At 30.6% G+C, this 27601-nt stretch overlaps 1 long non-coding RNA gene across 1 annotated transcript; it reads right to left on the reverse strand.

Annotated features, from left to right (window-relative positions):
* Positions 1–5724: 5724 nt before the first annotated feature.
* Positions 5725–7738, reverse strand: LOC145033440 (uncharacterized). Its single transcript, XR_013677554.1, has 3 exons — positions 7533–7738; positions 6721–7189; positions 5725–5890 (listed from the first exon to the last, which is right to left on the reverse strand). It is a non-coding gene; the product is annotated as an uncharacterized LOC145033440 (long non-coding RNA).
* Between the last annotated feature and the right edge of the window lie 19863 nt (positions 7739–27601).

The raw sequence follows: 27601 nt of genomic DNA on the forward strand, positions 1-27601 counted from the left end.
TACTCGTGACTACGGTAGGATCTGCTACTACCTCCTCTTGGCCCATTGCTAGCACCCTCCCCGCGATGCCATCATTTGTTGCTTTAGGGCAGTCCCTCTTATAGTACCATGTTTCGCCACATCCATGGCAAGCTTGGCTTACTCATCCGATAGGGTTTTGTTTGGTTGGCTGCACGGGCGTCCTACAGAAACGGGCGGTGTGCCCCTTTTATGTTGTCGTTTCTTGCAAAGCATTTCTCTGCAAACTCCCACGTGGTGGTAGTTACATTTGTTAGATAACGGGAGGTTTCCAGCATATTGGTTGGGAGGGGTAGGAGTAGTGGGAACAGTAGTAGGAAGGGTAGCAGCATGGGCTGCCACTATTTGTCGTTTCTTTGAGGGCTCCTGCGAAGATTGGCCATTTCGCTTGTTCCAGATTTTCTTTTTACTGCCGCTCTCCTTGGGTTGTTCTAGAATAACTATCACAGTGTCTTGGTGATCCATGTGATCTATCAGTGTTTGTGCCAGATGTTTGGCATTGTTAAAGGTAAGGGGATTGGCGGCTAGGACATTTCCTTGAGTCGGGGGAGTTAATCCCCATATATACCTCTCTACCTTCTTGCTCTCCAGGGTGACCATCCTGAGACACAGATGAGTCAGGTCACTGAACCTAGTAGTGTAAGCAGCGACATCAGAGCCCTTCATCTTCAGACTCCAAAGCTCTTGCTCTAGTTTTTGCATTTCGCCATGTGGACAGTATTCGGCTAACATCAATTCTTTCAAATCACCCCAACTCATAGCGTTGGCTATTGGGAGAGTCATCGACTTAACTTGGCTATTCCACCAAGTGAGAGCTCTGTTTGCGAAGGTGCATGCTACAAATTTCACTTTGTTGGTCTCAAATATTAATTAGGTCTTCTCGAACCAACGCGTTAAGGCAATGACTCCTCCAGTGCCATCGAAGGAACGAGGTTTGGCATTGGTTAAGTCCTTGTATGAACACTCCCTCGGGTGTCCATGACTGTCTCCTTGATTAGAAGGGTGGGTGCCACTACCGGCCCTACTAGTGCCACTTGCGTTTATTTGTGTCATAACTGTTGCCACTGCAGTGGTTACTGCTGCTTGGAACACAACAGGGTCGTACTGAGGAGGTGGCGGCGGTGGTGGATTCGTTGGAGGGTTGTTGTTCTTTCTGTTGGACTTCTTCAGAGGCATCTTTCTCTAAAATAATTTACAAGAAAAATTATGATAAGTCCTCTATGGCCGTTATGATTTGGGTGATATTAAACAAGGTATATCTTATCCTGACAATTACAGTGTTCTATTATGCAATTTACAGTAAGTCTATTAATACAAGTAAACAATCGCCATTAATTAATAGCAACACTTGAAATGAAATTGTACAATGCGATTTGTGCCTGATTCCCTCTATAACCACATAGTCTACATAAATTATATATAACTAAGACCAAATAGACATTCGATTAAATTATCCTACTCTAAATCCACAACAAAACAAGGAACATTAAGTAAAGTTAAATCACCTATTCTAAATCTATAAAATATTATTTATATATAACTTATACGTATAAACTTAGCAATTATAGATCTATCAGTAAGAGCTCTTCGTTTTCATGTGTTTGGATCTAGTATTATTGTGCTATAAAATACTCCTATAGTATTTTAATTAAACGTTCAGTTCTATTGTTCACTTTGTATAGAGTTTGATAAGTTTTAGACTTGTTGCAACACCACTATCACTTCACTTATGGATTTTGGTATTTTGTAGGTTGAAAAAATATAAAACCTCTTTTGTACCTTTTAATTTATATTTCTGAATTGAACTACTATGAGGTGGTAGTAATGATAAAGCAAAAGATCCTGTTGCATCTATAGAGATACAGTTTCACATGATTGATGTCAAACCTATTAAAAGAAATGCTACACGAATCAATCTTTGTAAATTTAATATAAAATCTTGAAACGATCTCAAATGATTTTGCTTTATCTTATAAGGGTTCTGATTGATATCTACTCATACCATTTGACATTTGCTAAGACCCTAGTAGGTTTATTGCATCCTAGAAAGCTTATCTATATAAATGAGTTGACAATGGTGTACTTTGATTTTTACAGATTCATAATCAATGTGTCTAAAAATTAAACTTTATGTTTTGAATATAAGTTTTATAATCATATATCATACATTAACTATTTATAAATTTTTAATCGAATAAATAATAATGTTGATAGATCAATTTAGACCCACCTTGCCTGACCCATTAATAAACCACCCAGCCACCCTTTTGTCACATATAATTTAAATCTAGTGAACCCTAAAAAGTAAAAAGAGCATAAACTGAAAGATTCATGTCCTATAGCATCTATCTTTTGAGTTAAAAAATTGCTGAATTTTTTAAGTGAACCAAACACGAAAGCATAAACTGAAAGATTTAGACGAATTTTTTTGGCCAATGATATATCTCTTTAAGTTAAAGAAAATATTCAATCGTCATGTGGGTATGCTCTATATCATAGGATCATGATCCTTTTTTTCATTAAAAATAGTAGATTATAAATTTGCTCCTTATGTTTTCCCGAAAATCTTGTGTCCACTTCAAATAAATCTAATGTCCATTTCAAATTTTGAGACCATATTGGATCTGAAATTCAGATTGTTTGATATAATAATTAAAAGCATTTGATTTGGTCATATAATCTTTGATACGTTTATTAATGGGTCTGATAAGATGTTAAGTCTGACTCAATCAGATCTATTCAATAACTATAAAAAAAAACTTTTAATTTCTTTACGGATATAATATTTTACTAATACAAGATAACTTCAAAATTTTAATTGAACTTGTATTTTTAAGTAAATGATAAGAATAATATCCGCAATAAAATGCAAACTTGAGGGCAACATTAGAATAATTTCAAACTTTTAAACGCATAATCTATTCATGAAACTTTATCATATGGTTTGATACGAATGTGCATTTAAATATTTTTATCTTTAAGAAGATTTTTCTTTGGTTTATTTCTTTTGACAACTATAATATTTGATTTTTAATCAACGAGATTCATAAAATCTATAACCAAATAGTAACATATACTTAAACACTGTATAGAATATCACCTACTACGATATTAACGGACCCCATAAACAAAACGGATGTCATCGATTGAAATTAAGCTCGAAATATCTCGGTTTCATAATATAATATTAGGTGGGGGTAGTGGGGTGACGTGGAGGAGAATGACATGTCAGCAAAAGAAGGGCCTAGAGATGAAGATCTTGTTTAGGGACAACACAACCCACAAAATCACGCGTGGTAAGTTGGGGTTCATTATTTCCTTTAGTTGCATTCCCACTTCAAGTCAGTATTAATAAACAAATGTGTTATATATTTTACATTTATTTATTAGAGTACCACACTTTATTGGTTATAATTTAATTTGGTTTCAAGAGTATAAATATTAAGGGTGTGTTCGGTAAAATTAGCTGGTAGCAGGTAGCTTGTAACGAGTAGTGACTAATTTGTAGCTTGTAGCGTATTGTTAAACACTACATGAAGTAACATTTGAATATGAAGCGTTTTGTTTAAACTAAACGTTAGAAGGTTGTAGTGCCGAACGAGACTTTATGTTCAAAATGAAGCGTTTTGTCAAACATTAAAAGTTAGAAGCTCTTGAATACTCTCAAACGCTCTGTGCTGAACACGCCATAAATAGATATATATTTTGAAGATAATCGATAAGACTAAAGGGTGTGTTATTTTTATCTATGAAAAATGTGTGTCACATAAGCATCATGTAAGCATCTCTCTTTCTTAACAATTTTTACCTACAATAAAGGTGATAAATTTTTTACCTATGAAATTTAAAAATAAAAAAATAGTTTCCAATGGACCATTCGACAGCCAAAATGAAAACAAAACTCAAGTTTACCACCACTGGAACTATACTGACAGTTTAATACCAAAAAAAAAAAAAAAAAAAAAAAAAAAAGGTGAAAAGCGGTGTTATCGTCGGTAAAATTTGACAACTCAGTTTACCGCCAGTAAGCATTTTATGAAACCTTATAACCTAATGGTAATGTCATTCTATGGACACCCCTTTGATTTAGAGAAAAAAAATTAAAACATATTTTTACATTAGGACATTTTAAATTTTATACAGACACCTCTATATTTATTATTTGTTAGATACATATCAAGTCTCTAAACCTTAAGTTAACAAATCGTGTGTATGTGTGCACTCGCACTTTATCCGTGGGAATTGACGGATGCGAATAGTTTTTCTGAATTTATTTTCTAGAAGCATTTATTTATTTTGTGTAAATAGTTTATAACACCAAAACAATTATTAATAAGAGATGTTAGCAAATACAAAATCAGTAAGAAAAAAAATGAAGAGTTAGGATCGTTTACAAATATGTAAGAACACATGATTGATGGATTGTTTTCCAAAGAATAATATCCTATGTCGATTAATTGTATTGCCGTCAGGAGTACTCTTATTCTTTATCTTAGAACAGTCTACACACGCATACACTACTCTACTCCTAAATCTACATCTTTCTACTTGAAGTTCAACCTCTTACTAAAGAGCAACTATTCGTCAACTTATGATACTGTTAGGTTAAAAACCCTTTAAGAAGGATGAGAGATTACAGCTGCTCGCGGTAGCTAAGGGGTTCACAGAATAATAGCCACACACTGCGGACGGAATAATGGCCTCTAACAAAATGATTAAAAGAATGAAAACATCTAACACATTTTTAAGGTTGGATGATATTATATATTGAATTTTATTGATTCGCAACTTACAAAAATCATTACTTTATTTCAAATGGACTTTATAGGAGCATAACCAGAAACTTTATTTTCCTAGTTAATCACAAAAATGATCAGCGGGAATGTATTATTAAGAAAAAAATCATAATTTCTAAATTTATTAAAAAATGAATACTCAGTTCAAATATAGGAGCGCGTGAGGCAAATGGATTTATTTTCGGCCAATTCAGTGTTAGATTATAATTTTTACTGGAATATGATTGTTTAGTAAAGATCCTCTCTTGAAACCAAAAAAAATCCATTTTTCAATGTTTAGTTAGACTTGAGTTTTGTTTTTATTTTTATAAAAAGTGAAAACAATGCAATTTCAACCAATAAAAATATTTCAAACATTAATTAGGATTGTCTAAATGGTAAAATATGGTATCTTTTTAGCCAACCCCTTTCTAAACACATTTCCAAATAATTTTTTGTTATATTTTGTCATTAAAATGTAAAAATCCACGAATTGTGAAGCAAAAAGTTGAGTCAAATCTCAAAAAATATGGACCAAAATTCGCCTCAAAATGAACAGTGATTATGTTATTATTTAGAAATTCATAACATTTGTTATTAATAATTTTGATAGTGCTATGAGAACTTTACGTGTGTTCAAACTTAGAATGTATCATTATCACTAACTGTCCAATTTTATATTTTTTGTTTTCACAGGGAAATTATTTTGTTAAGTTTATGGATTGTTATTATCGTCAGGATTTGCAAGCACAGTTTAATATAATTTAAACGAAATTATTTTGTTAAGTTTATGGATTGTTATTATCGTCAGGATTTGCAAGCACAGTTTAATATAATTTAAACTATTAGACCATTGACATAAATAAAACGCTTTTAGTTGATCAAAGCGTTTAGGGTTTAGAGTTTATAGTTTAATAATATCATACACCCCTCTCAATCAAAAGTTGAGAATTCAAGTTTTGTTGGAGACAAAATGTACAAATTAAAAATAAAATAGTGGGTGTGTGGTGTTCTAAAAAGCATTTTCAATTCTCTCACATAACGATGTAATATCAACAATCTTCCAAAAACCGTACATGCCACCAAATCACCAAAAGCTGTATAATTTATAACAAATACATATTAGTTATCTATATTAATAATTATTAATTTTTAACAATATCATAAGATACGTACCCAAGACCATCCTTAGTACATATTAAAAGCTATTAAACGAAAATATATCAACCACTTCATTTTTAATTTAGCACATATGGATCAAGTGCTTGAATAAAATTTATATAAAAGTTTGGTCTCCAACAGCCTCCTCACGAGCTTGATGTAAAAAGAGAAATTGGTAATAATTTAAACAACAAAAGGATGGCATTAAAATCATTCTATTTAACCAAAAAAAATTTGATAAAACCTTATAGAAAAAATGCATTTGCTAGCTTACCGGAATGTGCAAAATATTTATTTTATAAGAAGCTCATAATATTTATTCTTCAGTATTTGTTCAAGTGGAAGAAAAACAGCTGTTTGTTTTATGGCACCATGTAAATTGAAGAAATAGAATGATTTTCCAATTCTTCACCATGAAATAGCAGTTTTGACTTTGGAATCTAAAGCAAATTGTTTTGAGATGTAAAATTGCTTTTGTTGTTAATTGTTAACATAAAACTATTACTTTGGGGGCATTTGGGTTGTAAACTGATTAGTATATAATATGAACAAAATATGATATTAAAAGAGCATTTGGTTTGTAGAATGATTATGAAAAGAATATAATATGTCAAAATTGGAATCTAAAGACATGTTGTGTTCACGTGTCTAGTTATATGAAACAAAATTAATAATAAGATTTCTATAGATATAAAGTTTTCATTTGTGAATAAATTCTTTATTTTTATTCATTCCAATAAATATATAAAAGATATTTTGGTCTTACCAATAAAAAAAAGAATTGAATTGAATTCCTTGGCTTCCACCCATCCCTAACAATGGTGAATTCAATCCATCAAACATGGAATTTGAAAGAATTGGATTCCTTCCATTTGGCAACCAAACTAACCATGAAATGGAATCAGGAATTTCAATTTCATCATATTCCAACTGCAATAATAATAATAATAATAATAATATGATATGTTGCTAATCAAACCTCATTCATGAATAACAACGATTGTGCTAAACACTTTTGACCACATGCATATGCATATTGATCTCTAACCCATAAAACATAGGCCACATGTTAATAACAATACACCTAAAATTTATATATTTACTTTGTATTATTCTTAAAACATATTCCAAATATTATAGTTTAATGCATAAACTAATAAACCTCATGGACATCAGTCCAATGCATCTTCCAATTTAATTTGACCAACATTTAGCCATGTTGAGTAAGTGCCAACCTACAAAATCAGCAAATAGTGTTCAAGGGAGAAATGGTAAATGCTTATATTGATCTACAACTTTAAAAAACAAAGAGAACAAACCCAGGGTCTAAACTTGATAACTTGAAGCTATCACTACCAGTTAATTGACCATCATATTCAAGAAAAACAATCATGATTTGATCTTTCTACACTAATTTCCTGAAAATTGTTCGACAAAAATATGGCGCTGGGAAATAAAAAAAATTTAAAAATAGAAAGACGAAGATGAATATTGTCTAATCATATTCAATTCCTCCAAAATCAAACCATCCCTTCAAAACTGATTTAGTAAACGAAATCAAATTATGAAACAACCTACATCAAGATATGGCATCGGCCGTCGGTGAAGGTGGGCAATGACTGGCGTCAGTCATGTGTGAAGGAGAAGGAGAAAAATTTTGTAGGCAGAGAAGATGAAGTGGATGATTAGAACAATGAATCTGAGAAGGAGTTACAGGGAACGCGATGATAGGTTTAGGAGGCGAGAAAAGTGTGATTGAGGGAGACTTTCAAACGTAAGATTTTGGTGACATATTTCCATATTCGGGCCTTGATTGGTGGGCTTAATTAAGGAAACCACCTAAGGATTTAATTTTTTTTTATGATGGTATTTTCTTTGCATGTGATATTGTACGTGATGTTTTATAAGTGGTAACTTTTAAATTTCAAGAAAAAATGAATATGTTATATATATATATATATATATATATATATATATATATATATATATATATATATATATATAAGCCGTTTACCCGCACCAAGTGTCGGGTGCGAAGGTGGCGGTGATGATGATGCTCGTTGATGATTCTAGTGGTTACTGCTAACTCTTTTCAATGAGTTTGTTTTTCGATGAAGGTGTACGGTGGTACAGAATACGGTACAATCATTTAGTTAAAATTAAGAGTTTGTTGTTGTTTTGGGTCTAACAATGTACTATTTGTGTTGACAATAGATCGTTTTTAAAATAATTATAACATATTTGAAAAAAAAATCATTTTCTTCATTGAAGTAACCATATCCTCCAACGAATAGTATATAAGCGACAATTAGTTTCCAGATGATGATTAGTTTTCTTTTGAAATATATTTGATACTTTTTATATAATATAATTGTTTATTTATTATATTCGATAAATATTACAAGCTTTTAGTTGTTTAGTAAAATGTTGTTTGATAGTTTTTTAAATGTAACATTTGTGCTTAAAAGAATTTGAATTCTGGATTCCAATTCTAAAGTCTGGAAATCATGTTTGATACCAACCATTACAAGAAATGATACCCATGTGTACATGTCAATATAAAAGACAAAGATAAAGATGTCATGTACTTCCAACATGTCGAGTTATTGCTTGAAATGGTATAAAAATAAGAGCTAAAAACTACAAATAACCACAAGGAGATCAAATGTAAACATGTCATGTATTTCAAAAAAATATTGTAGCATTGCTCTTCTAACAGTGTATCCGTACAAAACAGTAGTGTCATATAGATTTAATATGACATGTTTCCGAAAGGGAGAATAATTGTAGAAATGAAATTATCCATCAAATGAACTAATTACCGAAACAATCTATATGACAATCTATAAAGAACACATTGTATGTTATTTTGGAAAATAATTTTCTTAAGGGTTTCGGGTTTTTGATTTTCCGTTTTAGGTTTAGAGTTTGAGCAAAATTAGTGATATAGTTGTTAAAGGTGTGATCCTATGTGGGTGTTCATTATGGAGATGGTATGGTCAACATTAAGTGAGGAAAGGAATGATTTGTATAGTTGTTAGAGGTGTGATCCTATGTGGGTGTTCCTATGCGGGTGTTCATTATGGAGATGGTATGGTCAACATATAGTTGTTAGAGGTGTAATATTAATAATATATGTTACTTAAAATATTCGTTGATGTTAATTTATCGAAAGCTTAAGTAACTATGTTAAGAAAAGTTTACCATTTTTTAAAACGAAATATGTTTTAAAAATAGATATTTTAAAATTCATTTTTGGACTTAACCTACTAAAATTGAAATATTGTTATTTGCTATTTTTTTCCATAATTTGTAACTTTTAATCCATGTTTTTTTAAAAGTCTTGAAGACATATGATCCAACATCCAATGTATACTAAAAAAACATGGTGATAAAAAATCTCATTATCTACTCACTCGACATTAATAATCGGGGTTTGATTAGAGATTTTCAACTCATCTAGAGAAACATATAGACACAACAACAACAAAAAAAGTATATGATTAAAGTTGGGGTAAATTTGTTTTCGACCGTGTAGTGTTTAACACAACACTAAACAAAAACGTTCACAATGTCCAAATGTGAAACTGAGATGAAATCGATATGAAGTAAAATGGTTTAAGTAAGAGATTTTATTTACATAAACGTGTTAACATAACACAATACAGAAATCTTAGGGTTAAGGTTATGATCAAATTGTTTCAACACGTTTTATATTTCAATTTGATACAATTCCATAACACTAAACGTTTACCAGATATATTTAAAGTTGAACAATATTTTCCTTAATCTCAATTTAAATATATTATATATTATATCATCATACTCACTTATTAAAACATTACATTATAAATCATATCATAAAATTGAACTTTTTACCTACTTTCACGTAAAAAAACGTAATATCGGGAAGTCATTATAATCCCCTCCATTTTGTTAATATATTAGATATATTAAAATAATAATAATAATAATAAACTGTAAAATTAGAAGGAGGATTACATAGTTGTCAAGGATGGGAAATAACCACCAATATAAACTATATTTCTTTATATTTAAAATTATTTTCGTATGCTCTTATTCTTTATTGATGCTAACTAATACACTTTATAATATATTTTGTATTTGCTTGATAATATAAAAAGTTAGATAAGATAAATGAAATGAATTTTATCAAGCAATCAGTTATAACCATTCCATCATTTTTGGGGTATAAGGGTGAAGCATATCATCAATATCTGCATATGTATATTGGTGTATAGATAAGGTCAGAAATGCATTTTATATTTCATCCGCCATTGGTAGATTAAAACCTTTAAGTGCATAGACAATGTCTAAAGATGTTTTATGCCTTATTTTAATACCAATAATAATCAATGTTTACACAGTATGTCAATAAATTTAAAGAGTGACTGTACCACCTGAGGATAAGCAAGGATAATGCCTAGGAAACAAAATATTGAATTGCTAAATTAAACTAATACACATAAAAAAGGAAAAAGAATTATTATTTAGACACTGAATAAGGTAAACAGAAGGAGTATTTGTAATCCAAAAACTCTAAACCAAGCAGCACCAAGAAGATCAACAAACAAAGTCGGCTACACATAGTAGGCAAATACAACCACCATGGGCAATAAATGGTTAAGCCACTGACAAAAGTTGAAAAAGGGCTTCAAATCCAACAATTGAAATTTGTATAAGACTCCATGAATCCATCTAAAGCAACAGAGAAATAGCATCAATAGCTATAGTATGGCATGGAAAACCAAAAATCAGCACCAAGGGCAAAATGGTCAAAATTTGTATATGCAGCAAGGTGCCAAGAAAATTTCAGGGAATTGCTCTGCAGACAATTAAAGACGTTCTTTAAACACCGTACAATGAAAAAAGGTAGCAAAAGAAGGCTTAATATATTAAGTGTAGTTCTAATCACCATACGATAACAATGTGCTTCAGAAGAGCATCCAATAATAGCAACAAACTTAACCAACTTAATCAACAACCCCTGATATGATTCTTGTTTCTATCTAACATCGTATTCTTAGATTCCAAAGCTTGACCTTTCCCCTCCCTTTTAGATTAATGACATTAGTTTTCTTCAGACACTTGCAAAAGCATATGAATGAAGGAAATCTTGTTATTATTAATTCATGATTATAAAAACAAACATATAGAAGATTTATATAACTTTCAAATATTTGGGTACCTTAAGGTTGTCTATTTTATGCTCCTTTAAGTAACCAAAAGGTACTTTTTCAACAGGCATGCTTTAACAATGTATTTTTAAACATTTAAACCCAAAATATAACTGAACATTGCCCAAAGTGAAAAGTGATAACAAAATATAACTCACCTAATTGACCCCCACTTAATCCGTTTCCAACTTATCCGGTATTCAACATAGGGATTATATGGGACTTAGTCAAAAGCCATGAAAATAACCTAATAAACTGTCCTATCATGAATCTATATGAATACCAAATTTAAACAAATAAAATTATTAGAAAGCAACTTATAAAGAAACGTTACTAAAGAAAGAAAGAAAGAAAAGGTAGAATCAAAACAGTAAACACAAGAAATGCATACCAAACACTTTGTTTCACATAATAAACAACATAGATATGTTAAAGTTCATAGTATCATCATAAATTTTCTATCATCGCAGGATAAGTTAAGAAACAAAACTTTTTCATTTTCTAGAAAAACTTAATTTCCTTATATTTACGTGTTCATAACATGCCAAGAATCAAAACTATATGAGTCCCTTTAAGCACAAATCACAGAATGGATGAGGATGGGGCGAATGAGGAGAGAGGGGGAACTAAAAAGCAAATAATAAGAAAAAGAAGAGGAACGGGGTTACCATGGTTGCTCAACAGTGAGGATGTGGTAGTGAGTTTGATGGTGGTGAAAAACAGAGGAGAGGGGTTAGGATTTCCGGTAGGTCTGATAGCGATGGTGCAATGTTCTTGAGTGGTAGGAGGTATGTGGCCGTGTTACGGAGTGAGGCCATGGTGCCGGTGGGGAGTTTCCAGGCGACGGTGAGTAGGCTGATGGCTAGTTAGGGTTACAGATAAGGAGAGATGGTAAAGATAAGGGTGAGAGGATCAGATTCACAAAAGGGGAGCTGTGAGGTTTACCAAGTGGTTGTTAGCGGCATGACCGTCGAGAGTGGTGGTTGCTAGTGGCGAAAATAAGCGGGGGTGATCGTTGGTGATGGATACAATGAGCAGGAGTGGGCTTATGGTTATTATAAGGGAGATTGTGTTGTGGTTGTGATGAAGGACGAAGATAGCTTTGTGGTTGTGGTGTGATGGTTTTAAGAGACGAAGAAGGAGGAAGAGAGACGGTGATGCGATCGGTTATATATATACCAAAGCTGATAATGACAGCAAATGTGTGATACAACAATAATTTGTTTGGAGATGAATGGTTTGTACCTTTGTGGTATTAACTCAATATATATAAGGAAGGCATACCCAAATCACAATTTTTTAGGAGAGATCTTGTGATTTACTGGATTCCACATTGACTCGATCAAGGATTAAAGGGCTCAGTCAAAGCCCGGTTTGAAGGAATTAGAAGTAGTAGGCAATAAACCGGGGATATTGTTGGGCGTACAGGGGTGTTATTGGATGAAAACATTGCATAAACTGGTTGTACATATTTCAATTGGGTTTATACCTCTTAAAATTCAGCAAAAGCAAAATCTTGTAAATGCTTTTTAAGGTATATATATATATATATATATATATATATATATATATATATATATATATATATATATATATATATATTTATCTTTACTACTTATAAAAGAAATTTAATTATTTCTATAAATAGATTGAATATAATAATATTATTTTTTTAAGACGTACAAACGATTAAGCTAATATTACAAACAACCATTAATAAAATAATATTAAATTTTAAATTTGTTTTGATTCCTTATATTTCTCAGCAAAATCCTAATTTCATGGTCATTCAAAATTTAAAACCTTTTCATCCTAATACGCTTCAACAAATATCCTTTAAATGTTGCATTTGCAGCTGATTAAAATATCTCATAGCAGACGTGTGTTTGTTCACTCCACCTTATAAACCCTGCTATAAATCCCACTGCCATGAAGTATTTCCCTTATAAACCCTAATCGTTTTTCTCCCTCTCTTAGACGAAGACAATGTGTTTTTTTTAAGAAAAAAAGTTTGAAAATATTCCAATTTCTCAAAAAAATTTACCCCAAATGCGAAACTGGGTAAAATTTTCCATTTTGCGAAGACTACAGGGATGCGAAATGAAAATTCTGCACTTTTGTCTTTTTATGACCCCATTTTGCGAAGTTGGACCACTTATATTATTTCTTGAAAAGATCAGGTGCCAAATGCGAAACTCTAAGCTTTCTTCCCCAATTCGCATTTATACATTAAAAACTTCGCATTTTCATTCAAATTCTTCGCATCTTGCATCCATCCGTCTTTGAGTTCATTCGCATTTCATCGCATTAACTGAGAAATTAATCAGTTGTCTCATATTCGCATTTCAGTTGTTTGAGAAACCCAGATACGAACCCAAATGCGAAACCCACTGATTTCAAATGCGAACCAACCAAAAATCATCAACCACGTACTTGTGTCACCAAATGCGAACTGAATATCACCATTAAATTCTCCTCGCATTCCATAGATGCGAACACAATCCAGATCTCCGACTCCAAGCTTGCGAAATCAAAATCAATTAACCTCAAACAAATCGTGAACTTCTTATGCGAACTGTTTTGACCCACAAAACCAAATGCGAACTCAATTGATGTCATATGCGAACTGATTTCATAGATGCGAACACAATTGATTTCATATGCGAATCCACATCCATCGATATGAAACCAATACCAGTTACAAGCAATTAGTAGCAACAACCATCGATCCTCTAATTTTCAATTACTCAGCCTTCGCTTTTCATACAACCCGTCGACCCTGAAAAATCGATAAACACCAAATGTCTCATTTTTAGATCGATTTTCTGATTAAATGTCATATTTGAAGAATGATCGATTTTCTGATTAAATGACCCCATTTTGCGAAGTTGGACCACTTATATTATTTCTTGAAAAGATCAGGTGCCAAATGCGAAACTCTAAGCTTTCTTCCCCAATTCGCATTTATACATTAAAAACTTCGCATTTTCATTCAAATTCTTCGCATCTTGCATCCATCCGTCTTTGAGTTCATTCGCATTTCATCGCATTAACTGAGAAATTAATCAATTGTCTCATATTCGCATTTCAGTTGTTTGAGAAACCCAGATACGAACCCAAATGCGAAACCCACTGATTTCAAATGCGAACCAACCAAAAATCATCAACCACGTACTTGTGTCACCAAATGCGAACTGAATATCACCATTAAATTCTCCTCGCATTCCATAGATGCGAACACAATCCAGATCTCCGACTCCAAGCTTGCGAAATCAAAATCAATTAACCTCAAACAAATCGTGAACTTCTTATGCGAACTGTTTTGACCCACAAAACCAAATGCGAACTCAATTGATGTCATATGCGAACTGATTTCATAGATGCGAACACAATTGATTTCATATGCGAATCCACATCCATCGATATGAAACCAATACCAGTTGCAAGCAATTAGTGGCAACCATCGATCCTCTAATTTTCAATTACTCAGCCTTCGCTTTTCATACAACCCGTCGACCCTGAAAAATCGATAAACACCAAATGTCTCATTTTTAGATCGATTTTCTGATTAAATGTCATATTTGAAGAATGATCGATTTTCTGATTAAATGACCCCATTTTGCGAAGTTGGACCACTTATATTATTTCTTGAAAAGATCAGGTGCCAAATGCGAAACTCTAAGCTTTCTTCCCCAATTCGCATTTATACATTAAAAACTTCGCATTTTCATTCAAATTCTTCGCATCTTGCATCCATCCGTCTTTGAGTTCATTCGCATTTCATCGCATTAACTGAGAAATTAATCAATTGTCTCATATTCGCATTTCAGTTGTTTGAGAAACCCAGATACGAAGCCAAATGCGAAACCCACTAATTTCAAATGCGAACCAACCAAAAATCATCAACCACGTACTTGTGTCACCAAATGCGAACTGAATATCACCATTAAATTCTCCTCGCATTCTATAGATGCGAACACAATCCAGATCTCCGACTCCAAGCTTGCGAAATCAAAATCAATTAACCTCAAACAAATCGTGAACTTCTTATGCGAACTGTTTTGACCCACAAAACCAAATGCGAACTCAATTGATGTCATATGCGAACTGATTTCATAGATGCGAACACAATTGATTTCATATGCGAATCCACATCCATCGATATGAAACCAATACCAGTTACAAGCAATTAGTAGCAACCATCGATCCTCTAATGAGGAAACAGTTTCCTATTCGATTGTGCTTTGCAATGACAATCAATAAAGCTCAGGGACAAACAATTCCATATGTAGGTATCTATCTTCCAGAACCAGTATTCTCGCATGGACAACTTTATGTTGCATTGTCCAGAGGGGTTTCACGTTGCAATACAAAAGTATTAGTAAAGCCTAACGAAAATTCAAAAGGTGATGGGGTTTATACAGCAAATGTGGTGTATAAAGAAGTATTGCACGATTAATATTTTGTGTCGTCTTGACTGGTTGCTTTTTATTGGTTATTTGATGCATGATGTAACAAATAACACCATAGTTTGATTATATTGTCTTCAACATGTACTTTTTTTTAACATAACAATTTTGTAATGGAAACATATCACCGAAAGAACTCACGTGCCCCGCCGCTTTGCGCGGGTAGACGGCTAGTATATATATATATATATATATATATATATATATATATATATATATATATATATATATATATATATATATATATATAAGTTCAAATGAGAACCATAAAAAATTAAGAACCATAAGAACCATTATTTTTACCTTATAACTTAAATCATATGATATATTTGATCAATATAATCTCACAAGAAAACTTTTCTCTCACCTCTCTCTCATCTCTCTCTTACCTTCTACCGCTGCCGACCACCACCACCAACGTCGGCACCACTGCCGACACCGTTGTCGTCGCCGGAATACAACAATCTTCAGATTGAGAGTCGCCGTCTTCAGATCTGAAGCATTTACCTTCAGATCTGGTGCATTCGCCTTCATATCTACAACCCCCCGACTTTAGATCTGCCATCACCACCGAGCGCCGCATCCAGATGTCCGACCACCTCTAGATAAATTCAGATCTGATGTAGATCTAAGAATTTGGTGTTATTATAGAAATGTTTTGTTCCAGAACACTTGAACTTATTTTTTTCTCTGAAATGTTCCATCACCGACGAAAATGTTTGTCAAATTTGTAGCAGATCTGTTATGTGTCACCTCTTTCCCATGTATAACTCATTTTCGTCTTTTTCTCTCTTATTTTTGGTCAAAACACCACCAAATTGACATCTGATCTGATGTTTTTGTCCATTTTCAGGTTAGATCTGGTGTGTGTATGGAGTTTACATTGATGGTGTTTACGAAAGGAAGTTCTAAAAAAAAAGATGCGCATAAGGTGTTTAATGAAATGCCTCAATGAAATTTGGTAAGTTATTAAGCTGTGAATTAAGCTGTGAATACATATTTTTTGTATATTAAAATATGAAGTTTGTGTATTTAGCTGTGATATTTGTGTTTTAAAATTGCGAATTGAATGCATTAAGCTGTGAATTTGTTGTTTAAACTGTAAATTGACTATATTAAGGTGTGAGTTTTGTATATTTAACTATGAATTAATTGTATTAAACTGTGAATTTATTGTATTAAATTTTTTAGTTGAAAATATGCTTTTGAATGCATTTTTTTTGGTATTAAACAGTGAATTTTCTATATTTAACTATGAATTAAAAGTTTTAAGTTGATATTATGTTTTTCTACTTGCATTTGTTGTAGATCTCTATTATATTTTGGTTTTTTTTCTGTTAATGTGTGAATTTGATATTTTAATCTCTCATTTGTCATATAATTTTATTAATCTTAGTTTTAACTGCTATTAAATTGTGAATATATATATATATATATATATATATATATATATATATATATATATATATATATATATATATATTTTGAATTAAACTTTAAATTTATTATAGTAGTTTGTGAATTTTATATATTAAATTGTGTATTAATTGTAATAAGTGTTTTAAGTTGATAATATGGATGTGAATACTACTTTTTGTGTATTAAAATGTGAATTTAGTCTACTAAGCTATCATTTTTGTGTTTTAAACTGTGAATTGATTACATTAAGCTTTAAATTTTCTTTGTAAACTACGAATTGACTATATTAAGCTGTGAATTTTCTGTTTGAGCTGTAAATTGACTAGATTAAGTTGTGAATTATGTTTACGAAACTATGAAGTTACTTGTATTAAGCTATGAATTTTGTGTATAAACTCTGTATTGACTATCTAAAGAGTGTTAAGCTGAAAATATGGTTATGGATGCATACTTTTTGTGTATTAAACTTTGAATTATGTGTATTAAACTATGACTTTTGTGTTTTAAACTATGAATTGACTGCATTAAACTGTATATTTTCTTCCTAGACTATGAATTAACTATATTAAGCTGTAAATTTTGTGTATTAAATTATGAGTTGATTGTATAAAGCTATGAATGAATTAACATTAAGCTGTGATTATTTTATAATTTTTTTTTTGCTTTTGAAATAATGTAAATTTTATTCACGACTTAATATATTAAATTCACAATTTAAAATATGAATGATTTATGTATAAATTTTTTTGTTAATTTTTTTTCTGAATATGTTTACTTGTTGTGTTATATAAGTATATAAGAATATATTAGTTTTAATAATAATTTTGCATTAAATTCAAAATGAGTGAAATAAATGGTTTTATTAAACTGTGAATGCAATATTTATGTTATTAATGCATGACTTTGTTTATAGATCTAATTTAGAAGAAAATAATGGTTGCAATGCTGGTATAGGTGGTTGGTGGCAACGTGTGGTGGTGGTAGTAGTAGGGTTTGAAATTTTGATTTCTTTAAATTTGTGAATTAGTATAAAATGGTTTGTATTAAATTGTGAATTTTGTGAATTAACTTACGAATGGACTATATAAACTTGTAATTCATATAAGTTTTGTGTTCAAATATGATAGCATATAAGAATGAAAATAGTATACTGCAAAAATTACAATTTTGCCCTTTTTGTATCGAAAAGAGAAAAAAAAGGATTTTCACATGCTTAACAAGAATATCATGTAAATATTTATTAACTAATGGGGTTCTTAGGTTCTTAATATTTTATGGTTCTCATTTGAACCACTCCCTATATATATATATATATATATATATATATATATATATATATATATATATATATATATATATATATATATATATATATATATATATATATATATAGGTAGAGGTTCATTTGAGACGATGAGTTTTTTGTGAGACATGGGGACAACATATTAGCCTTTGATCAAAATTGATCCTATGGCTCATAAAAAAACGTGATTAAGACTTATTAATGTACCTGATTTGTTAAGTAAGGGCATATTAGTCATTGTTAGGTTAAACAGATCATCAACATACCTATTACAAAAATTAGCTTCATATTCACGTAATCAAGATCTTTATCTCCTTCGATCTTCAAATCTCACACCAGATCATCGTTATGTCGAATAGATATTCATTGATTGATCAATTATCCTTCATATCAAAATCATGACATTCAGGAAATCAAGATCTTCATCGCCTTGAATAGGTATGTATTTATACCAGATCAACGTGATTTTGAGATTGACATTCATTGATTTATCAATTATCATCTCCTATCAAAATCTCAGTTATTAAATTCACGATTTTAGTGATTTGCTAGTTCATCTTCTTTATTCTTTATCTGATGATTGTTTGAGTTGGATTCGTTCAATTGTAATTGCAAATATGAGTCAATATCTTCATGATTTTCTTAATCAGTTTTGTTCAATCGCAAATTGCAAACCACAGAAGGATAAGTAAGGATTGATTTTCTTCAATTCATCATTAAGAAGGAACAATTTCTCCATTATAGAACAATTTCAACAACTCATCATTAGTAGCAATTGATGTACCATCTATTTGAGGACAAAAGAATTGGAGAAGTATTATTTGATACGCTAACTGTTTGATGAAATGCCTAAGAGAATAATCATAACTTAAGTTCTAATGCATTTAAACTCTAGACATGCTCCTAATTAATTGCTATCTAGTAGCAATTTATGGCACTAAAGTGTGAACTTTACATATATAGGTTGAAGATAATCACAATAGAACAAAATAGTTACATCAAGTCAAGTGATTATGCACATTCACTAACTTTGAAATGGAAATGGATACTTATCAAAAGTTTTTTTTTTCCTTTGGTTTGCCTCTAAATGATTAAATCATATTCTTGTTGATATAAATGTTATTCTTTTTCCATCATATTTAGACAATTACACAAAATGGTGCATATATGAAAGATTAGTGTAATCATTATAGGGAAATCTCAGATCATGTTGATGCTTGAAGCTTGAAGATTGAAGCTTGAAACATGTTTCCTCGTTGTTTTTATTATTTTGATTATCTGAGTGAAAGGTTTAGATTAGTTACTATCCTGCTTATCAGTAGCATGTAAAGTAAATGATGAATTTGGATCAGTTTAGCATGAAGCAGAAGTGGTACTTGGTCTCATTTCATCATATTTTTTTTATTACATTACATAATACATGGTATATTATTCTGATTAGAATAATTGAAAAACATTACTCATACGTCCTTACATATTCAGAAAATTAAGTTTAGAATACAATTTTGTAAATATTTATACAATAATAAATATTAATGGAATACTTTTTTGTAGGTCAAATTAATGATGGTGCTGACGAATCGCACTCAAAGCAATGAACTCATTTCAACAAATGATTATTTAGTTTGGATTCTAGATATTCTACATGTACAAATATATAATGTTATAGTCCACTATGAATTTTATTTGTTGAACTACTCAATTAGTTCCATATTTCGTTTAGAATATGATACATGATATAGTGCACATATTTAATGATATAGTCTATTATTATATGTTCTATATTGATGATACCGATATCTTATTGAAGTTTATAATTTTATTTCTAATAATTTATAGGTGTAATATTCTAATACACATTTATAAATGATGATGTAATTGAATGTGTTTTCTTACTATGACTAATATTCTATATCTGATTATTGTTATGTGTTATATTATACATTGATATTTGTGGTTGATATAATCAAGTAGTGTTATATTTTAAAAAGCTAGAATAACAACATATAACATTAGTCTAATAGAATGTTCTACACATACTACAAAATATTTTCATGTAATAAATTAACTTATTTATTTAAAAACCTATAACATAATTCTATTAGAATATTCTACATATACATTTATAAAAACAAATAACATATAACATTATTCTATTTGAATATTCTACATATAGATATTATTTTTATAAAATAAACGAAATTATTTAACAAGAAACTTATAAAAAAATTCAATTAGATTATTAACATCATACATAATGCATTAGATTCAAATAAGACGACCTTAATATTGTGAGGCCGCGAGACCATGAGACCATTTTTTTCTCGTGAAATATTCTAATATTTTAGTGTTCATAAAAATATAATATATGTAATATTCTAATTTTCTAAAACATATAACATTATTCCAAAAGAATTACTATACATGGATATACAATATTCAACATATACATAGTAAATTAATCTTATTAACAATACATATATCTATAAATTCCATTTTTTTTTGTAAAAAGGTCATTACATATAAATCTATAAAAACCAACAAAATTTAACACTATTCTAATAGAATGTTCTAAATGTCAATTTTTTTGAGACCGTAAGACCATGAGACCACTTTTCTCTAGTGAAATATTCTAATATTTCAGTGTTCATAAAAATATAATATATGTAATATTCTAATATTCTATAACATAGAACATTATTCAAATAGAATTATACATGAACATACAACCTATAAAATTATTTTATTAGAATATTTCTTATATACACAGTAAGTAAGTTTTATTAACATCACATATATCTATAAATTCTAAAATATTATTGTAATAATGTCATTACATATAAATCTATATAAAAACAATATTTAACATTATTCTAATAGAATATTATAAATGTACATAAAACCTATAACATTACTCTATTAGAATATTGTGCATGAACTATAACAAAAAATGAACATTTGATCATAAAAGCATGATATTTCAGATTGATCAAAGCATAACTATTTTTTAACTATGACTATTGTTCTGTGAAACATTCACTGGTCATTGAAACAACCATACCTATTGTTCAAAACTAAAAAGAAAGATAACCAGTATTCAAACGAACAAAACACAACCATGTCATTCATAATCAAAGACTTTCAAATATTCCAAAAAAATTATTCACGTCCTTCCAGTATGTTTCTTGTATCGATCCATTCTCTCATCATTTTTAATGACCAATCTTATCAACCTTTCCCTATTCCTTTGCTTCGTCGGTCACTTTCTTATGGAATTGGAATCTGATTGGTCAAAGCATAACTATTTTGTATGCTTCTTATTCTGCAGAAAACCTTCTTCACCCAAGTCAATGTTTCACATTTCCACTTACTGTTCCAGAATAAATTTCCATCTGTCGCATTAAGAACACATCAGAATAAATTTCATTAGCTTTCATTGTGTATCAAACACTAATCCTAGCTACAGTAAATAATTTCAAAAATGTTTAACCGAAACTACAATAAAGAAGTTCATTTCTAGCCCAAGCTATAGTGAATCTGGATTAAACACTAACCATAGCTACAATATAAATTTCAAAAAAATAATTCCTAAATTAGAATAAATTGTTTAACAACTTCCTAAAGCCTATTACAATAGATGATTTAGAATCTACATTATGTAGAATCTAAATCTGAATCAAATATTATCGAACTAAAACATAAAGAGATGAATTCAATTATGTCAAGATAGAATAACAAATTCTCAAAATATATTTTAGTTTTGACTTATCAAAGTAATCATTAACATCTAGCTAATCAATAAAATAACATCTTAAATCAAATTTATGAAGTAACACCTAACTTTACAAATCAGAATACCGAGAATATTAAGTTACCAAAGACTATTTACTAATATTTTTACTGGATCATCTAACTTATCAAACAAAGTAACATCTGATTCAAATTAAGAAGTATCATATTACTTATCAAACTAGAATACTTAGAATATCAAATCATCAAAAAATATGTCACTAAATATTTACTAGATAATCCAATTACTCAAACAAAATAACATCTAAAATCAATTTAGGAAGCAAGTTATGTTTGCATCGACAACATACTATCATTTTCATTCACAATTTTCTTGCAAAAAATATGAAATCATTACAGAGTGCATTATGTCGAACACCTAGCAGACGGTCACTAAATTTACCAAACACCTAACTGACACTAGAAGTATGAAACTAATAAGATAAGCCAAACAAACTAACAAATTATAATTCAAATTCCAAGAATATCTCTACAGACGTTGTGAATAACTTCATTTATGCATAAATAACATAGCTTGGATTGTAGATTTATTAACATTGAAATTGTTAACAGCCAAAGCTGAGTCAATGGAATCTTTTATTACCTGATGAGAAGAATCCTTCCTCAACTAAGAATCATGAGAAGAAGTAGCAGTTGAAGTTTTTTTTTATGAAAACTTAGATCTGGAGCCTTTGATTGAGAATCAACTACTTCTGACGAATCATCACACGAACTAGAGCTAGAATTAGAATCAATTTTAGCAGAACGAGTCACGATTGATGCTCGATTAGAAAAAAAAAAAAAAAAAACCTTCAAATTGGTGTACCGAAGCTTGAAATCTTTTTCATTATTTCAATTTCTAGGGTTTTTGATACCTTCCAATCGAACAAGAAGCTAGGGTTTTATCGACTGATTTTTCAAGATTATCCAATCTAATTACACCTTTTGATAAGAATATAAAATGAAATTTTTTCTTGGAAGATGCTGGGAATAAGATTGAGAGAAATTTTGGATTGAGAAAATTTGGGCGAGAACGATGAAAAAACTTCTGAACGTGAATTGATCAGATATCATCCATTGGAGTACACAATTCCTATTTTACCCCTCCGTGTCATCGAATTAATCCTGAACTTTGATAAATTTTCAAAATTGCCACCGCCTCTTATCAGATTGTATGTTTTGATCTCAGCCTTAGATTATTTTTTATCAAGGGACATAAATAGGTCCCCATGTCTCACAAAATAATGTGGTTTCATATGAACTTAACCCTATATATATATATATATATATATATATATATATATATATATATATATATATATAAACAAAAAAAGTAAATAAGATAAAAATCCAAAATAAGAATAATAATAATTATATTTATTATTTACTTAGATCTTTTCAATTTCTTGGACATCATCTCCACCTCAACCCATCTCCGATCATCCATCTACTTCTTCACTTTTGGTTCAAAACAAATAGATTTCATCGGAGAGAATCCACTTTTTATAGGACTAAAGTCAAAAATATATTTATCTTAGATAATATTTTTGACAATCTAATCCATTTAGTAACTTTTGTTGTCGTCTTAATTAAGGTGGTTACTTGTTAGTTTGAATCTTGATTTTATTAGTAGCTATTGAACTCTTTAATGGAATAATAAAACCTTTTTTACTATAAAATAGATGAGGAACCCTGTATTGTGGGGTATGGATTTGTTAACATAGAAGGTGCAAAGTCATTATCTTTCCATCTTATGGTAATCTTGATCTGATACCAACTGAATCAAATAATGCATTCCAATTTCGACATTGATCTGGAGTTACATAACTTTCAAATTAAAAGTGAATTGAACTTGACAAGAGGTCGTGGAATTACATAAAAACTTATTTGCTTCACTTTCTGTAGGTAAAAACATTTCTATTTTTAAGCTATTGTAGTATAATGACGTTGACTGAACTGAATCAGTGTTTACGCAACTCTATGTTGTCCAACTCTCTGGTGTGTTGAGGTGAAATCCCTGGTAGCAAAAATTAATTAGCTCAAGTATATATGGGTGTTTCTTTTTAATTAAGACAAAAAGGTTTCACATGGTTGAAGGTTGTAAGAGTGGTCACCAAAACATGAACATGAACATCTTTTTCCTTAAAAGGGAAAGAAAAAGAGTTGACATCATTGATAAAAGAAAGATAACATACCTATAATAAAAAAAATGACCAAACTACCCTTCATTAAATTTTTTCTATTTCTTTATTTGTTTTATAAAGATGACAGAGTATACCTCTAAGTGAACATTTTGGTTACCTGTGGTAAAATGAATTTTAGAGAGAGAAGTTTCTCCCTCTACCCACCATATACACATTTGCACCTCTAGTATTATATATAAACAATATTAGTTGATAATAGTGTAAAATTGTTTGTCAACCTAGAATAGTCAATTTTTGTCTATAAAGAATCAAACCTGACACTTTCTAATATTAAAAATATATATAGATTCTATTAGTTCTTCTTGCATACTCTAAACGAACCACTTTACAAAATGTGTGGATAATCCTATCGTGGGTACCAATTGACAACTAAAACTAATAGAATATAAAAAATTATCAAAAAGTAAGTGAATACCGATACTTGGATCAGTAAGAAGGGCACGGATTCTATTCCTGAACGGGTAGCAGTTGACATCACTACCCTATCCTCCGGCTTACGTGATTTCGATTTCTATTCGCTTTGGTTTCCGCGTTCCCCTCCAACTTGTCCAAGTGTCATATTCTATATAATAATAAAAAAAATAAAAAAGAAGTTCCAACTTTAGTTATGACATAGAAGTTGTGCTTAAAAACATGTGGGAATTGTAAGAGTAATAAAAACCTCGTGTAACATCTTTTTGTAACAATCCAATTTTTCCAATGATTTTTTTTTCATTTTTAAATAAAAAAATCATTTCCAATGAACATCCATAACATCAAACATTTTATTTATAATATCAGAGTGTCCCCCAATAAATCAATGGAGAGTGCATGTCGCATCATCAAGTCATGCCCGTGCCCTTAGGCTCTGAAGTACCTGAAACAACCAAGAAACTATAAGCTAACGCTTAGTGAGTTCCACATAGTATACCCCATACAATCTACATAATCATATAACCCATGTTAGCTATATAAGCTACATAAACCACATAAGCCATGCATACATATATATAAGGATTTCGTGGGCTCCCTTCAGCGTCTTATACTTACATGTTATTGTTGGATATAGTGTCTAAGTCCATAACTTTATTTGGTATGAACTTGACCCGACCCGGCATGGTCCATTTGGGTTGCATGGCATTGCAATACTTGGATAGACTAAATGAGAGAATAAGGCACTTATGATTATTAATATAAGTTCTAATATATTAATAATAGTATTATTTAATTAGTATTTGATCAAGTATTAATCTAGAATTAATTTGGTGATCAAAGTGAGACTAATTAAATATATAGGGTTGATTATGACAATCATCAATTCTTTTATGGTGGATTAATGATCCATGGTTTATGGGTTTGGTTATAACCATATGGAGCTCCATGGATAGTCCATGGGAGTTACAAACCCATGGGTCATGAGAAATGAAGAGTCATGACAATTAGGGTTTACATTTGTAACTCCTAATTATGACACACTATAAAAGAAACCCTATAGCATGCAAAATTGGCACTAGAGTATTCTTGTGAGGGCATAGCCGATTTTGGAGTGTAGAAATATTCTCTCTAGTTATTCCAAGGTTGTAGTGTTGTGTGAAGCATTTGAGGCACAACATTTGGGGTGCAAGGCTCACAAAGTCTTGAAGGAATCCAAGCGACAACAAGGTATGTATTTCTACTAGTTCTTTATGTTTTATGTAATCCCCATGCCATGCTAGTTAGGAAATAACCTAGAAAAAGAAATTTGCATGTATATAGAGAAAACATAGATTCAAGGTTATTAGGGTTGCATATACACTTAGGAAGTGTTAGAATGCTCAAAACCCAACAGTGGTATCAGAGCCTAGGGTTGTTTTCTGTATACTTGATGCAAAATTGCTTAAAAAACGAAAAATCTGCTCATTGACGACTGGACTCGCCGAGTCCATGAACAAATTCATCCTACTCGTCGAGTAGGATAATGCACTCGATGAGTAGGTGCGTGTTGGGCAGTCTTTTCGTGTTTTGTTACTGGAAATGGATTAAAATCATTATCCCAATCTGTTTTGGACTTGTAAAATCTATTTTTTCAAAATGATAATGATTATGTTAACCCATTTTACATGACTTTTATTAATTTTCAAGTATTGTATATGTTTATATGATTTCTTGAAAATTGCTTGGCATGAATTTGTGTTCTTATGAGTTTTAGAAGATCATAGGAATTATGTGTAACCTCCATGTGTGTTTAATTCATGATCTTAATGGCAATAATGGTGCCCATAACTTGTCCTCAAGTTATGGACAACTAAAGGTCACTTATTTAATTTGTGTTTAAAGAACTAAAGAGGTTTCATAAAATGAAGAGTCTTCATTCTTATGAACCATTAAAACTCATAAGTTACAAATTGAAGAGACTTGGAATAGTTTCAATTCTTGCCCTCAAGTTTTGGAATTTGTAAAGTCTTACACTTTAATTCCAAACATTTTTTTTAAAGGTTAAAAAAAAAATTTCAAACTTTATGGACTTCATTAAATTAATTAAAGTGTTTAATTAAAAGAGTTAATAATTCCATAAAGACATGGTTTAAGTTTAATTAAATTACGAGTATAATTTAATTAATAGATTAAACCACCATGTATTTTAAATGTTTAAAATACACCCTTATACTATTATTATAATTTTATTATATAGATATGTATAAGAATATGTCGTTCTTACCGTTAGTAGGCCTCATTCACGAAGCCGGTCTATAAGGGGGGTATAAGGTTGTTGCCTATAAAATGGTGGCTTAATGGGTGTCCACTCTCACCCACCGCTTCCTTGATCGGTGGAGGGTCGTTAGCCGAACGGGTAGGATACGACTTTAAATACTCATTAAAAGTATAATGCGTTATAAAGTAACTATACATTATAAATTCTCAATCTTAGTTACTTTAGGAAAATGTGAAATTGGTGCTAGCCCATAAAATTACACTTTGTACCTTACCAAGTCGTTAGTGGAGCGTGTGTGGTTAACCGGCACACTAACATGGACTAGTAAGAGTGGCAAAGGGTAACTTGACTTTATTATAGATCGGTGGAGCGTGTGTGGTTAACCGGCACATCGATTAGGTAATATTGTTAAGGGTACCAAGTCAATTTGTATGGTTATTCACACCTTGTTTATGATCCTCGGCATCCCAGTCACAAACTTGAGAGGGCACATTCGAGATTCAAACATGTCATTGAAAAGTTCAATGTATCTCAAAGGATCTAGGAGTTTAAAATCCAATTAAAACTTAGTTATATTTTGTTTTTCATGGTGGA

This window comes from Lactuca saligna, chromosome 3 (genome assembly GCF_052625555.1).
Source record: "Lactuca saligna cultivar CGN05327 chromosome 3, ASM5262555v1, whole genome shotgun sequence".
NCBI lineage: Eukaryota > Viridiplantae > Streptophyta > Magnoliopsida > Asterales > Asteraceae > Lactuca > Lactuca saligna.